Source organism: Engystomops pustulosus, chromosome 6, assembly GCF_040894005.1.
Source record: "Engystomops pustulosus chromosome 6, aEngPut4.maternal, whole genome shotgun sequence".
Lineage (NCBI taxonomy): Eukaryota > Metazoa > Chordata > Amphibia > Anura > Leptodactylidae > Engystomops > Engystomops pustulosus.
The window spans coordinates 126,537,206-126,554,532 of record NC_092416.1 but is presented as its reverse complement, the minus strand read 5'-3'; the positions used below and the strand labels follow the sequence as shown (position 1 = coordinate 126,554,532).

The 17,327-nt window shown below is 40.0% G+C and overlaps 1 protein-coding gene across 1 annotated transcript in view; it reads left to right on the top strand.

Annotated features, from left to right (window-relative positions):
- The window catches only part of NTSR1 (neurotensin receptor 1), a 151,321-nt gene that overhangs the window by 89,955 nt on the left and 44,039 nt on the right, over window positions 1-17,327 (top strand). The gene's annotated exons all lie outside the window — the stretch shown is intronic.

The window sequence follows — 17,327 nt, the reverse complement described above, 5'->3', positions numbered from 1 at the left end:
GGCTCATAGTATATCCTCTGCTCCATAAATACAGCAACTCTTGATGAATTCCCCCTTTACGATTTATTGGAGGGTTTTCTAAACATGCTGTGAGCAATGACGGGGAGTAAATAAACTGTGACAATCACCAAGATAAATTATTTGCCTCAACCCCCCAAAAAGGCATATATGTACGACAACATTTCTAACATGCTAGCTTAGCAGCTCTGATTCGTGTATGGTAGATACCGCAATAATGCAGTCACCACATATTGTTTAGTTGCCGGTTATAGTAGCCTCTGTCTACGGATGAACGTGGGAAGAGGCGCTGCATACACAAAATGTTAGGAGATATTTTTTTAACAAATATTTTTGAAGGTGCATTTGTCCTTTTAAGTATATTGTGAAAAACAAATGTGGCAAGTCTCTACACACCATATGTAAGTATAGTATAATATACAAAGTCCTTTCTTATAATTGGATTTCAACCCAATGGTGAGTGGATCTGAATGAAATTCTCATCAAGCTGTAGACCAGATGAAGTAAAAACCAATAATTAGAAAATCTCATTTATAACAGAAAGTCGAGATCTCAAGGGTAAAATTAAATAAATTCAATAATTTTGTCTTCCTTTAAAAACAAAGGGAAAGATAAACAGCCGCAGTCTGAAATTATCTGCAGAGAAACAACATAGAAAAATTATTTTTATCTAAAATGGAAGAAATTTCTATAAACAAACAAAATATAAAGACATTTATCATCAGCAAGAATCCAGGCCTGGTGCTCATTAATTCTGCATTGTGCCTCACACGAGACTTCAGCTTTGTGCTCTTCAGTGGCTATAAATGCCGTCACTTCAACCGATTTCACATAATTCTGCTCTAACAGAGCGAATTACTAATGGAGTGGAACCTGTCAGCAAATCTAACAAATTGTTTCTATTTGGATACAATAATCAACATTTGCATCTTAATTTACAGTCACAATACAAAATGCTGCACGTTGTAGTGATGTTGTCCATGACCTTGTGCAACTGCCAGACTGGCATATGGATGAGAAGGGGATGAGGGCCATTGTTTACCAAGGGAGAAAGAAGGGCATATGCCCGTAGAAGATTTCTGCCCAACAATAGAATGACTAACATATCCAATGTCAGTAACTCATTGCATGGAAGGGTCAAGTAACCCCCCCCCCAAGTTAGTTCTTTGTGCACCCCAAGTATCAGTATCATTGTTTAGTTACACCATTGAGCCCATAGGGTCAGATTGTCAGTGTCCTTTGCTACCCTCCTCCCCCACCCCAATTGTCGGAGTATAATTTTTCTGATAGTGTTATTTTATTGTATAAAGTGTGAGTGTCTTGTTGTCCTGTATACCAAGTTTTAATATGTCTTTCTTCACTCTTTCTGTATTCTCAGTGTCATTGTGTTATCCTGTTTCCTGTTTTTAGTGTCTCTTATTATAAGTCCCCCAAGTGTCATTGTGATGCCATTGACCTTAAAGAAAATCTACCATTTAATTTCATGCATTATAAACCAAACATACCCTGATCTGAGTGGTTTTTCTCAAAAAACAATTGTAAAATCATAATTATGAGGCTCTGTCACTCCTGTGGGTGGCTCAGTGCTTCTCCTCTCACATTAGTTATGCACTGTACCAGAGGATGATGTCATCACAGTGTTCTTCCTGCCATGCAGAATAATCAATCACTGCACCATCCACCCAGCTGCTGTGTATGAGTGATCCAGCTCAGGCTGATTAGTCCTGTGTGGACTGTTCAGAAAGCTCTGTGTAATGTGTTTATGAATGGCAGACTGAAGCAATCCAGCTTTTCCAAGGTCCTGAATGTTATAATTGTTTTTTCAGCAAAACCACTTAGCACATGGATTAAACAAGATATGTGCCTGCATCAGTGTAGCTGCAACATTCTCAAGGTATGTTTGGTTCCTAATGCATGAAATCAAATGGTAGATTTCCTTTAATCTCAGCTGAATCATTGATTCATAACGTACAGGAAGTCAACCACCTCCTAACAAACGGACAAGTGAAACCCATGTCCACCCCTGTGGACCTACACGTTTCAAACTTTTCAATTCAGTTCTTCTTTATGGTTTAGGGGGTATAGACAAATAACATACCTTATATACTCGTGTATAAGCCGAGTTTTTCAGCACAAAAAATGTGCTGAAAAATGTCCCCTCGGCTTATACACGAGTCAATGCACAAGTAAAAAATAAGTAAAAAATAACAAAATTATATACTCACCATCCAATGGCCCCGATGTGCAGCGCTGCTCCTCCGATGTCCCCGAGGCTCATCTTCTGGCTTCTGCGCCCGTCTTCTTTCTTCTGCTGGGTGCCACCATGCTTTTCCCCCGACCGGGGGAGAACAATGGCGGCGCCCAGCAGAAGTAAGAAGACGGGGGAGCAGCGCTGCACATCGGAGTATATAAGTTTATTTATTTTTTTAATGCTGGGCAGACTGTATATTACTGGAGGCAGGTTGAGGTGGCTGTATACTACTGGGGGCAAGCTGTATACTACTGTGGGGAAGCTGTATACTACTGGGGCAGGCTGAGGTGGCTGTATACTACTGGGGGCAGGCTGCATACTACTGGGGTCAGGCTGAGGTGGCTGTATACTACTGGGGGCAGGCTGAGGTGGCTGTATACTACTGGGGCAGGCTGTATACTACTGGGGGCAAGCTGTATACTACTGGGGGCAGGTTGTATACTACTGGGGGCAGGCTGTATACTACTGGGGGCAAGCTGTATACTACTTTGGGCAAGCTGTATACTACTGGGACAAGCTGTATACTACTGGGGGCAAGCTGTATACTACTGGGGGCAGGCTGTATACTGCTGGGACAAGCTATATACTGCTGGGGGCAGGCTGTATACTACAGGGGGCAGGCTGTGTACTACAGGGGGCAGGCTGTATACTACAGGGGGCTGGCTGCCTATATACTGGGGAGGGGGGGCTGTGACCAATGCATTTCCCACCCCTGGCTGTATACTACTGGGTGCAAGATGGGCTGGCTGTATACTACTGGGGGCAAGCTGGGCAGGATGTATACTACTGGGGGCAGGCTGTATAATACTGGGGGCAAGCTGTATACTACTGGGGGCAAGCAGTATACTACTGGGACAAGCTGTATACTACTGGGGGCAAGCTGTATACTACTGGGGGCAGGCTGTATACTACTGGGACTAGCTATATACTACTGGGGGCAGGCTGTATACTACTGGGGGCAGGCTGGGCTGGCTGTATACTACTGGGTGCAGGATGGGCTGGCTGTATACTACTGGGGGCAAGCTGGGCAGGCCGTATACTACAGGGGGCATGCTGTATACTACAGGGGGCAGGCTGTATACTACAGGGGGCTGGCTGCCTATATACTGGGGGGGGGTCTGTGACCAATGCATTTCCCACCCTTGGCTTATACTTGAGTCAATAGGTTTTCCCAGTTTTTGGTGGTAAAAGTAGGGGTCTCGTCTTATACTCAGGTCAGCTTATAGTCGCGTATATACGGTAGTTAAAAATAAAATCAGGTGTATAAGATCATAACAAGCACATGCGCATTTGAAGAATAATAACAGAATAACAGAATAATACATTCTAGTCTCTAAATTCCGAATCCAGTTAACCTCCTGATTATGGAGCTTATGCATTTTGTCTCCACACCTCACTTGGGTTGTAACCCTTAGTATACCCTTAGTATACCCTGTTGTAACCCTGTTGTATACCTACAACAGTAAGGGTGGATAAATCTCCTTTATGTACATGTAGGAAATGCTTAGACAGGCTAGACATATTTTTTTCTGGAGGTTTAGAACCACCTTATACACTGTCATGTTTCCTAGTGATCTAAAAATATTTACCATCAGAAAAGAGTTCTAGCCTGGAGCACCGAGAAAGTAAGGTTTCTAAATATAAAAATAATATTTTCTCTATTAGAACCCTACACAATACTGGTTGAACTTGTCACATGGAATATAAGTAGTACGTTTGTAGCGTGTGAGCTAGTGCCTTTTGCCGCCCTTCAATGCAGGACATGAGTACAATAACAGTAATATAGCCTGACGATACTGTTTAATATCTTATAGCGAAGTCCTCAAGTGCTTCATAGCTGATCACTGTGATTTCAGCTCTGACAGCCCAGAACTAGGGCCGACCTCTGTAAGAGCTGAATCAGGAGCTGGTGCCGAGCAGTAAGAGCTGCCGGTGCCGCTTGATGGGAGATGATACACATAAATATTTTAGGAATTTCACAGAGTTACTGAATGATTTATCACCTTTAACTAGAAAAAAAGGAAGAGGCAAGACTCCACAGGGTTAATGTGCACATTATAAAGTAAATACATAGGACACTTACATTAACTATTAACACTAACTGTATACTGTTTGTCTGCTCAACAATGTGCTTTATACCAAACCGGTGTCCTTTTATAATCAAGCTAACAAACAATGGTTGAACAAAGTTCAATAATATAACCTGTGTAATTATATTTTATATATAAAATAATATAGTTTCTAAAAAACATGCCACCTTTGTACAAGAAGACAACTACTATAATACTGTTGTCTATGTACAAAAATATAACCACAATAATACTGACATCTATTTACAACACTATAACTGCTATAATTCTGCCCCACAAGTATATACAATACCTACATCTGCATACAATGATATCAAAACAGTGAAGGAAATACCGGCACTACTGCAGTGGGTCACTCCCGTCCAACAATGCTCCTCCCACATAGACCACGGGCCACGCGTTGTAGGTGCTCTTCTCCAGATACACACACAAAACATCCAGTCATCAATGTAGAAGATAGTGAAGCGGCACTCTCCTAAAGAGTGTTCGTGTGCCAGAGTTGCAACACGGACAGACATCAGACCACGACAGGCGACGAGCCGTTTCATGCCAGACAGGCGCTTTCTCAAGGGTAGGCTTGAGAAAGCCCCTGTCTGGCATGAAACGGCCCGTCACCTGTCGCGGTCTGATGTTTTCCTTTTTTCTCAAATTAAGTGACTTTAATAGTACTAACTTAAAACCCTTGCTCAAAGAAGTTAGAAGTAGAGTGGTGACCTGGAGTAAAATGCTTACTAAAGCTGACAAGATTGGCTTAATTTAAATGATTTTACTTTCTAAAATAAAGGGTATATAGTATATGGTAGAGATTTTATGTATTGTATTATTCCCCCTTGATAGGACACTGGGGGAATGTGTAAGTGAATATATATGAAACTGAAACATGTTAAAAACGGTCATGACTAAGTATACCCTGTCCAGACTAAAATGTTGATTGATATGGATATATTATGTGAAATGTTTAATAAAGGATCTTTTAAAGAAAAACTACTATGATACTGCCTTTATGTACAAAAATATAACCATTATAATGCCCATATGTACAAGAATTCAACAGCTATACTACTGTCCCTTATGTACAAGAATATAACTGCTATACTACTGCTCCCTATGTACAAGAATATAACTATTTTAATGCTGCTCCCTATGTACAAGAATATAACTACTATAATACTGACCCTTATGTACAAGAATATAACTGCTATACTCCCCCCTATGTACAAGAATATAACTACTATAATACTGCTCCCTATGAACAAGGATATAACTACTATAATACTGCCCCAATGTACAAGAATATAACTACTATAATACTGTCCCCTTTGTACCAGAATATAACTACTATAATACTTTCCCCTTTGTACAAGAATATAACTACTATAATAGTGTCCTTATGCACAAGAATATAACTAGTATAATACTGCCCCCTATATAGAAGAATATAACTAGTATAATACTGCCCCTATGTACAGGAATATAACTACTATAATACTGCCCCCTATGTACAGGAATATAACTGCTATAATACTGCCCCCTGTGTACAAGAATATAACTACTATAATACTGCCCCCTATATAGAAGAATATAACTACTATAATACTGCCCCCTATGTACAAGAATATAACTACTATAATACTGCCCCCTATGTACAAGAATATAACTACTATAATACTGCCCCCTATGTAGAAGGATATAACTACTATAATACTGCCCCCTATGTACAAGAATATAACTACTATAATACTGCCCCCTATGTACAAGAATATAACTACTATAATACTGGTCCTATGTAGAAGGATATAACTACTATAATACTGTCCCATATATATAAGAATCCTGAACCCATATACATGATTTGTTTTAGATAATGGGATTTCCTGGATAAGGTTAAGACTTGCAGGAATGGGCTGAAAATATGGGGGTATATGATTCAGCACTAGGGACTTAAGGGCTTGGAATATTGTTACATCTGATGAGTTAGATCATTTGTTTGAGCATTCGTTCTCTTGTCATACTGTGTAAATGTCGCAGTCTGTGCCTCTCCTTATCATAATGGCTGCTTGTACGTTTGTGCTCTATAAGCCTCTGGTGTTTTCCTTCATCCATTCTTGGCATTTGATATAAATTAAACAGGAGACAGACAGAGGGATAAGGTTCATGGCTTCAGTAAACAGTGGTGGATCATAAGCTAACTGTTTATAGAAGGCTGTGAGCGGCCATCACCACAGGCTTTAAGTGACGTATCTGGGATAAGAGCCAGAAGACGCAATGTACCATCCGTGTGTGGATAGCATTAGAATACAAGTCCTTATTCGTGCCCAGACATTCATTGTTAATGTTATATTGCAATGGTTTTTTATACTTCACGTAATGGCCCAATAATTAATGTCCTATCCTTAGGATAGGTCAATAATATGAAATCTTTGGGGTATGACACCCAACATCCCCACTGATCAGGGATGGTAGCGCTACTACATTGTGAACGGATTTAGAGGCATACAGTCTATATCTTTGAGGATCAGTGATTCAAACTTTGTACACAACCGCCTCACATTCAATCTGATGGAAGCAAAGCCTGCAGTCATCATAATCCACCACAACATATTGGCTGGGGCTGTCTACTTAAGAGTCCCATCCAGTCTAGCAGTGCTGCTATCCCAGCTGTTGAGCTTAGAAACCCCCTTTAAGTGCCATAAAGCTGCTGCAAAATGTCATTTAATAACCTTATGTAGATAAGACAATGTAGCAGGGATTTGAAATTGCAAAAATAACTATGTTAAAGGGAACCTGTCACCGCTGTTTGAAAAAATTAAGTTGCGGGCAGGTTCTCATAGAGCCCCTATAGCATAAGGGCAATCTTTCTTCAGCTAATAAAATCGGAAAAGGAAAAAGTTAGCATTTATTCTCTGCCTGGTAACCAGGCGAGTCTAGTGAGTCAAGGTGGGCGGATACATACATGCGAGTCCCTCAGCTTGCACACACCTCCTTTCCCTACGTCATCCGGCTGTCAGCTGAATTGCTGAATTATAACACATGTGCCTACGACTGCCATGGGCGGAAGCAGGAAGCTAAGCAGTAAAGCCGCGCATGCGCCGTAGGCATTTGTGTTATAATTCAGCCGACAGCCGGATGATGTAGGGAAAGGAGGTGTGAGCAAGGCGCCAGAATCGCACGTATGTATCCGCCCACCTCGACTTGCGAGACTCTCTGCCTGGTTACCAGGCAAAGAATAAATGTAAATTTTTTCCTTTTCTGCGCAGCGATTTAATTAGCTGAAGAAAGGTTGCCCTTATGCTATAAGGAAGCGATGGCGAACCTTTTAGAGACTGAGTGCCCAAACTACAACAAAGACCCACTAATTTATCGCAAAGTGCCAACACAGAAATTTAATTTGTGGTTTATACTTCCTTCTCTGTCACAGCTTTCAGTGATACCAGCCCCTCAGGACACCAATAAAGCAGAAAATAGTCCCAGGTAGAGCTGTCACTTTAAAATAGCTCTGTGCACAGCAAGTCCTGGGCTCTCTGGGACTGCAGAAAGATACCTGGAGTCATCTCTGGTGATGGCCTGAGTGCCCACAGAAAGGGCTCTGAGTGCCACCTCTGGCACCAGTGCCATAGGTTAGCCATCACTGCTATAAGGGCTTTATGGGAACCTGCCCGCAACTTAATTTTTTCAAACAGCGGTGACAGGTTCCCTTTAAAGTTAAATAGTGCATAGACTTGAGCATGATGAAGAGATATGGCACATCAACGGACAATCTGATCCTGTAGTAACTCTTTTTACCTTTTCTCCATAATCTTCAGTATTAGAAGGTACAAAGCGAAGGAAGTAGTCATTGAAGAGGTATACATCCTGGGGCACATTTACTAAGGGCTGTGCACCAGCTTTCTGTCAGACTTTGTGTCTACACCACATTTGCAACTTTTTGTGTCGTGACTGCACTGTTGCACTGAAATTATGGATCAATGGATCATGCGCCACATTTAATGTGCAAAGTCCGACAGAAGTGTAATGCATGCTCTATGTTAAAGGCGAACCAAAATAAAGTGGTGCACTCTGTTGGAGCTGTGCCCCCTGCACATTATACAGTCAACCTGCACATAGTACACACTGCACTGTTCTTAATAAATGTTCCCCACTATGTGCAAACATTTCTAGCATTTTGGTAACGATTTGGTAAAGTATAAAAAAAACAATGTTATAAGCAGACAAACCCCTTAATGCTCGTTTAAATGTTAATGCTATGGATGCTGGCAGCCATAAAATATCAGATTTTCCCTCGGTTTCCAGCTTGGTGCTTCTATTGATACGACTTGAGCTGACAGCAGCAGAGAAATTCCTTTATATTGTCAGCAGGAGACATACCTTACTGTGTGCTTGCCTTGTGAATATGACAGACAGACAAAAATATCTGTTAAAACATTTTGCAGGTTAGTTTTAAAGGAGTATACACAGCAATGACTGTCTCTCATGTTGTAGTTCACATTCAGGAGGAGAACAATATTGTAGTAGACACACAAAAAAGCAAATATAAAAAACACAAGCCAATTACATTATCGTGACCAGCAGCGAGTATCCAGAATTACCCTCTTTGATAGCTTAGCCAGCAGCCAGACACTGGGAATGACTTAAAGATATGCAGAATGGTTGCTAGAGGTACCTGGAGCCATACAGTGGGGCCCATCGAGGTGTCAATATTCTTGACTGATTTTGGTCTGTGGAATTACGATTCAAGTGAAGTAGCTGGAAGCCTTGGTCATACTCTGTGAACCAGAATTCTAGCAGTATGGCATGTTGTAGTGTCTTGTTGGAAGATCCATCAGCCCCACAGAGAGCAGTCACCCTGAGCGGGTGGATGTGATCTACAAAAACAGACCCAGATAATAACCTTTCTATTTATGTAGTCACCAGCCTTCTGCTCTGGAATACCTTTTGGAATTGGTTACGCTTTACAGTTGTTTTATAATGGTAAATTCTAATGACTGGTTATGTTAAATTGACCCCTGGAAATGCACTGATAGGCCGGAACAATGCTTTGCAGTGAACATTCACTTCTTGCATGTATGACACATGGCACCCAACATTTTCTTTCAGAAATAGTCAAAATGGCTCCATCGACACAATACCTTTAAACCACAGCAGCCATGATACAAACACTTCACAAACTTCTCTGTTTCCAAAATCCTGCCATCCTTTTCACAATATTCTATTAACATCCCTTTTTCAAATAACACATTTTTCCAATGATGGCAACAACTGATTTATGTGCAATTTGTCACCATCCCACTTTCTATACCCACAAAATTAATGCACAACATAAGTATTAGTTGTCAGCAATATCTCATCAAGAAATGTGTGAGGGGACCAATATTTTACGCTATGTCTAGTAAATGGAAGTCACCTTATTGCGTCAAGAGGAAGTTTTTTGAAAGAAAAATTAGATTGCTGCAATCAGATTTGCTATATTTCTTGAGGTTCAAAAGTTATCGACACTGAAAGTTTCAACACCAAATACATTTGGTATCTCTGACCTTAGCTACATTCTTGCACATATGGGCAATAGTGTAGTAGTTACATTCTTGTACATAGGAGTAATATTATAGTAGTTACAAAATATTCTTGTACATAGAAGCTAGTATTCTAATAGTTCTTGTATTTTGGGGCAGTAATATGGTAATTGCATTTCTTCAGATACGGGCATTATTATAGAAGTTACATTCTATTCTACATATGGGCAAGTGTAATAGTGGTTACATTTTTGCATTATAAAGTAGTTTTAAAGCTCCGAAGGAGACTGCATAATAGTAGTTATAGTATAGTCGGGTACATAGAAGGGAGTATTATAATATTGTAGTTATGTTCTTGTGTATAGGGCAGTAATATGGAAGTTACATTTTGCACATATGGACAGTATTATAGAAGTTAAATTTTTTTATCATCTTGGCAATTTTATACCGTAGTAGTTACATTCTTGTACAAAAGAGCAATATTATAGCAGTTACATTCCTGTACATATGCTCAGTATTATAGCAGTTACATTCTTGTACAAAAGAGAAATATTACAGCAGTTACATTCTTGCTATATTGGAAAGCATTATAGTAGTAAATTAAAGCTTATACAGCATTATAGTAGTTACAAAATATTCTTGTACATAGAAGGTAGTATTACAATAGTTCTTGTTTATAGGGGCATTAATATGGTAATTACAGTTTTGCACATATGGGCAGTATTATAGAAGTTACATTCTTGCACATATTGGCTAGGGTTATATTGGTTACATTGAAGTGATAAAGCTTACTCATAAGTAGACAGCATTATAGTATATTCTTATACATAGAAGCCTGTATTATAACACCGTAGTTATGTTCTTGTATATAGGGGCAGTAATATGAGTTACATTTTTGGGGACTATTCTATTATTACATTTCCCTTAGCTGTGAACTTCAAAGTATTTACTTTGTTGTCATTCTTGTCACTGGATGTGACCTTTAACACGGAACAATAGACAGGAGTGAAACAGTTAATTTCCTTACAGCGCCCTTGGGAAATGTCATTTTAACTATAGGGAATTTTCTGATTCTGCGATTTCCAATTAAAGAATAAAGCAGCGTCGGCTTCATTCCATCAGTTCCTGTCTATTGGAAAGCAATATTTCCCACTTTTGGTTGCCATTTAAGGACACAGTCGGCTTCTAACTTTGCCCTTGTCTAACATTAAATAAAATTTTTACATTTTTTTTCTTTCTTTTCTGACAGAGAAAAAAAAGGATCAATAACTGCTCTAGACAAACCAAAAGTTTCTACACTTCCCATTGCCACTGTTTAACGCTAGATGGCTATCAATCATCCTCTCTCTGATCTCATGTGGGCACTTATAAAGCCGTGGCGTGCAAGAGGTAGTGGAATCATAAAAAGAACAGAGATTCTGGGAGACAATAAACTTCACATAGGCACCGAGGGCAGCACTTCAAGGACCATGCATAAAACAGATAGTAAATTTTAATAGTGTTTTATTATTCTGGAAACATTTTGACTGCTGGGCTGCAATATTATTAGTGGATGGCATGTGGGGCAGTATACACGTCTATAGGGATTGATAGCCAAATACATATTTTGCTTATGCTATCAAGATAATCCAAATAATTCATAACATCCCCCACTCTTGCCTTCTATCTACATTTTGGTCAAAGGGGTATTCTCACAAATACATGTTTCTTAAATATACTCAGGATAACAAAATAACACATTCTCTAATTCACAAAAATGCAGCATTTCACAGATCTAATTCCAACCTGTCTCAATCAGTCCTGGTGTACACAATTTCAGTTGCCCCTAGACACGACCCTGTAAGTTCTGACTTGGGATCAGGGACGCCATCTTGCCTGAGGCTTCATGGAGCTTCTCTCTCTGTCTCTGCTCCTTGCAGTTCAGGAGCTCACTCACGGATGCACACTGAGACACAGACAATCAGTTGCTACCGGCAGCAGCCGCTTGAGAACTACAAGCTACAGGCAGCTAAGTTGTTTATCAGGGGAGGCACATCATTAAGACACAGGAGAGCTAGTGTGTTGTGGAATAGCAGAGATGTAGGAGAACTGACTGTGTCATTAGGTATCTCATGGATCTCATAATCTCTGATCTGTCTTATCTCTATTCTCATGTATGTGTCAGTGTGTTAGTAGAATGTTCAGGAGTCGGATGAAAGTGTATATAAACCTTGTACACTGATAATCTAAACACATTTTTAGCTCACAGATGGATCATAATGGAGCACATTTACTTACATGGTCATCGTAGTTCACTGAAAGTGCATTGTCCGTCTATAATGCAGCCCGATATCCTGCATGTGTTGCAGGAGTTCACCATCTTTTTTGTGGTGCATTTTAAACATAGGGCTTGCGACACAATTTAAAAGTTAAACACCGCGTTCAGTCCGAATCAGTCGGACCGTCCAATGGCACGCCCCCTAATTTGTGTCGTATGGAAGCCAGCGCAGCTACACCACAAAAAGGGTCACATGTGCCACAATCCCAGCTCACACACTTATAAAATACATATGCAGGCTGTTTTAGCCAAAAAAAGGTGCACAGTCCGATTAAACTGTGCACCGCAAATTTGTCTTTCTGCTTTCTGTAAACATTTGTAGTACATAATTATTGTGTGTTATAACTTACAAAATTCTTTTATAAGTCCAGGGGTTGACTTTGGTTTGGATGCAAAAAAACAACACAAGACTTGTCTGGGCTGCTCACTCCTCAGATCCTCAACTCCCCCAGCTTTGTTCTCCTGTACAGCTCCTCCATTATTCACAGGAACAGAGCTCACAGCCCAGTGAGCTGACATCAGTAGAGGAGGGAGAAGCTGTACAGAAGCACAAGGGTGGGGGCTGAGAGCTGAGGAGTTTGCAGCACATGTTTTTGAAATGCATCCAAACCAAAGCCAACTTCTAGGACTTAGTCAGAGTGCAAGGTAAGTTATGACACACAATTATGTTGTAGATCAAATGCTTAGAAAAGGCACAAAGGCACATTTGCAATGAAGTTGTAATAGTTGTAATAGACTATCAAAATCAAGCATAATACATTAGGGACACTAAGGACTCATGCACACAAATGTATGGGAGTCTATGGCACCCAGTCACGGTGCGGTGAGTACAAGCTTCACTATGCCCTAGCCATGTCATGGCACAAAAAATTATAGGACATGTCCTACTTTTCGCCGTATTACTGTGCAGATGATCGGCTCTCAATGGAACGGGGTGAAGGATACTTACCTCTCCTCCATCCTGTACACTCCTGTATGCTCTTAATGATGTTACTCATTGATCCAAGCACTGTGACTGTTTTAATCTTCATATATTTGTTATTCACGGTCTCCTTTTTTTTTACTAGCCGTTACCTGTGCTGTAGATTCACAGGCTATTACACTGTGAAAGACCACTTCACCTTTCCTGCTTTGTGCTCACTTGTCACCGCTGCATATCACAGGAAGAAGAAGGAAGGGAGGAGTGCTGAAGGAGCTGGAAGGAGCGGGAAACGGTGTAACAGCCTGTGAACCTAGAGCACATAAGGGTTCTGGATACATGCCCCAGGTCCCCTCTGGCTCATTAGTATAATGTTGTTAAAATAGATAACAAATATAAGAATGTTACCACAGTCAAGGTGCCTATTAGATCTATGAGTAAATGTCCCTGGTTTATCATGATTATCCTTCCAAAGTTGTTTGATATGTGTCTTATTCAACTGGACCTGGGACTTAATTTTTGTTTCTGGACTGGACTGATTATGTATTGTGGCGTAACAAGACTGTGATGTGTCCCGGTGCATACTTTGTGTTAGGGCCAAATATACGAAAATCCTTATCAATGTCTGCATCTAACACATTAAACTTGAGAATATACATAAAGGCGTTACACATACATACACATAAATATATACCTGTGTTGAATACAAATATACCAGAAATGAATGTACTGCACACATAAATATATACCAACATATAATATATAGCAGCAATAAATGTACTGTGCAGTAAGACTGAGAGCAGAGATAGGCATCACTGATCAGTCACAGTTGCTTCCTTCTCCCTCTGTGTTGGCTTGGTCCATCCTTGTCTGTATCTCTTCACAGAAAAATCAAATCATAAAGGAGGAACTACACATATAAGAAATTGAAAAACTGGGCACATGAAAAAACAAGCCAAGCAAAGATACAAAAAAGTCATGTGCTATACCAAAGTATACAATCTTTATTAATTTAAACAAAAAAATCAATTATATACACCAAACAAAGCCGATAAAATCATTTAAAAAGGAAAAAGATCCTCTACACAAAACCCAAGGGAGGGTAGGGCATATGTTAAGGCCCACCAAAACAACACCTGCCTACCCAGCCCCAAACCCTATGCCTGTCCAGCTACATCAATATGACAAGAAGATATACAACATCATAACACAGAAATATCCATAGAGAGAGAATAATGCCAGTCACTATAGTTACCAGACGGGCCGGACAGACGGGGAAGGGGCTGGGAGAGCGCCACGCTTATAGCCACTCGTAGTGGCTACTGTATCTCTTCACAGGTGACAAATTTCCATCAGCTATACAACCTCACAATGGCTTCTCCCAGCCGTCTCAGCAGGATTTGCCAGCCAGTCAGTTCCTTGCCACACAGTGCTGCTAAAAATATATCACAGTTAATAGAGTATAGTGTGACACATTTACTAAGAACAGTGCAGTGTGTACTATGTGCAGTTGCCTGTGTATAGTGCAGATCCATTTAGTTTCACTTTTAGTTTTTAACAAATTTAGCGGGAATTTTACGGCAGCTCCAATGTACACTTAACTTAAGAAGTCTATAGACTTCTACTGTCAAAGATTGGCCAAAAGAACATCCTTTTGTCTTCCATCTGGTCAGTATATGTCACGTGTAATAATGTCCCTAACATATACATACATTGGAAGCATTAAACAAAATATGAACCGGTGAGTATAAATCGTGCATCTTAAGGCAAAAGCCCTTGAGGTATTTTTTTTCTTTTCTCCAAGAGAAGTAGAGATGCTATAATAGATATAATTTTTTTTATAGGTAAATTTAATGAAAGGTGATAGGCATTTCCAGATGCACATTAAAGCAGAAACAGGTCCCCTGGGAACACTTAGGCTGGAGGTCTGGTAATTAGCATAACAAATAATAGAGGCCATTAAATCCCAGTCTTGTTATTTACGCAGCCATGAAGGAAATCAATGCTGCAGTTATGAGCAGCAATGTACAGAGCAGAGTAAGTGTACTATTCTGTTTGTCACTGTGGGGTGCAGGGGCATCCATATAAAGGATTATACCACATTGCCCAGTCTTGTTTAACTCCTCAAAGAAAATCCGTCATCCAAATCCATCATGATAAACCAGGCACTCATTGATCACAATTGGCACAGTTATGGTGATAATCTTCTTTTATTTGTTATACATGGCCTCCTTTTTATCTAAAATAAACTTTTTAAATTATGCTAATGAATCTGAAGGGCTTTGGGGGTGATACCAGAGCCCCTCAGCGCTGCAGATTCACAATGAAAACAACATGACTCATCCAACCCCCTACTCTCATGTTGCCTGTGTAATCTACAGCAGCAGGAAGTGCATAGGGAGTGGAGACCTGCTCTGCTTATTGTAACATCCTTTGAAGCTACAGGACAAGATCTTATCTGTCTGTTGCCTTACTCTCCTTACGAGTCAGCCATCAGGAAGTGAGTGTGTGTGTGAGCTCGTCCTGGAATGCAAGGGTGGGGAATGTGTTATCTTAAGAAATTTGTCTTTGTGGGAATACCCCATTAAGTGGACCCAGCAGGCCATGGCAGTGGTGTATTCTGCCAATGTGGTAGGCACTCCCCTTGAAAAAGCGCCATATGCGAAACACGTGTCGGGGCATTGTTTGTGTGTGATCCTCTTCCTGGTATAGTATTACAGCCATTGGTTTACAGCTTTGCGTTGTACACTCTTAGTTAACTTACTTCTGGGCATTGTCCCATCTTACCTCTCACTTATTCTTCATTTATAATTTGATATGTTTTGTACTGGCTAGTTACCACCGTTATTTGGTATACACACAATTTTATTTCATTTGTGTCCGTTCATGTATGCTGTATTATGTCCTGTTTTTAACTTCTATTTTGATTGAAATAAAGTATATTTATGGTTATTACTTGTTTTTGTGTTCTTTTGAACCTCTTTTTTTGGTATTATCCTATTTTACCCTAAGGTATTTTGTTCACATGCCCATACCTAACGGGTTTTTTCTTTGTTGTATAATGTGGTAGGCATGTAACATAAGCCCTCATGAACACAAACCTACTTTGTTCTTTCTGCTGATTTATAGATAGCACATTAGCAAATACATCTCTTTGGGCTCGCACACAGGCCATGGAAACTGTTTTTGAGTCAACTGCAGGGTCATATCTTATTCTTAATTATGGTAATCGGCATGTCAGTGGACCTCACATGCCGATGGTGCATGAGGGCTCGTGAAATGCACATATTCATGTGCAAGAAGTCTGACTCATGTCTAATGCCCCACAGAGATCCCTATGGCCACATAAGAGGAAAACAATATTATTGTTGTTGATCATCAGGATTATTATTACTTTTATGAAAGCCCCTCCTTATGTCATCATGTCTGACTACATGATCATAGGCTTCATAGTTGACATGCATAGCAATTAATAACAATTTTTGCTGTATTTGCCATACATTTCTAATATAATCACTATTGTAGGATATCTAATTGATGGCCAAAAAAAGTTTCTTTTTTTTATATAGGTCTACATTTTTATAAGATGACGCAATCAACATTGGGTAATACAGATGTTAGGGAGGAGTTTGTGTATGCAGGATAGTATTTTGGCAAGCTTTGGGTTGAGTCAAAAGCATCCATTACCACAACCACTTTTCGTCACATACTGTTGGTATCTTGTGGTACCTGGCACCTTTACATAAACAGCAACTTTGAATATTTTATTTTGCAAAGTAAAGACTTTATGGATGGGACCTTTTTAAGTAAGTTTAAGTTTCTATATCGTATTGAGAACTACACAATGTGGAAGCCATATTTATTATCTCCCATATATAATTACTAGATAATTCTTGCATTGTGAAGGTAGTGTTATCCTGTTTTGTTAAGGTATACCAACTCTTAGCTGTTCTGGAATCAGCGGGACGGAACAGAATTTGTCCTGTGAAGCCTTCTGCATGTCCCGAATTCAAAAGTGTATAAATCCTTACAATCAGCCCCCTGCACTAATAGTATCCTATTGCACCTTATTCTATAGGACGAAAACTGGCAGGTAGTGGACCTAGCAAAGAACAATGGGAGTCCTTTAAGTAGCAAAATGGTTGCAAAGAGCAGAAGACAGAGGCCAACAGAGGCATTCTCTTGTTCAGTGTTGGGCCCAACTACAAAGTAGAAAAGCACTAGA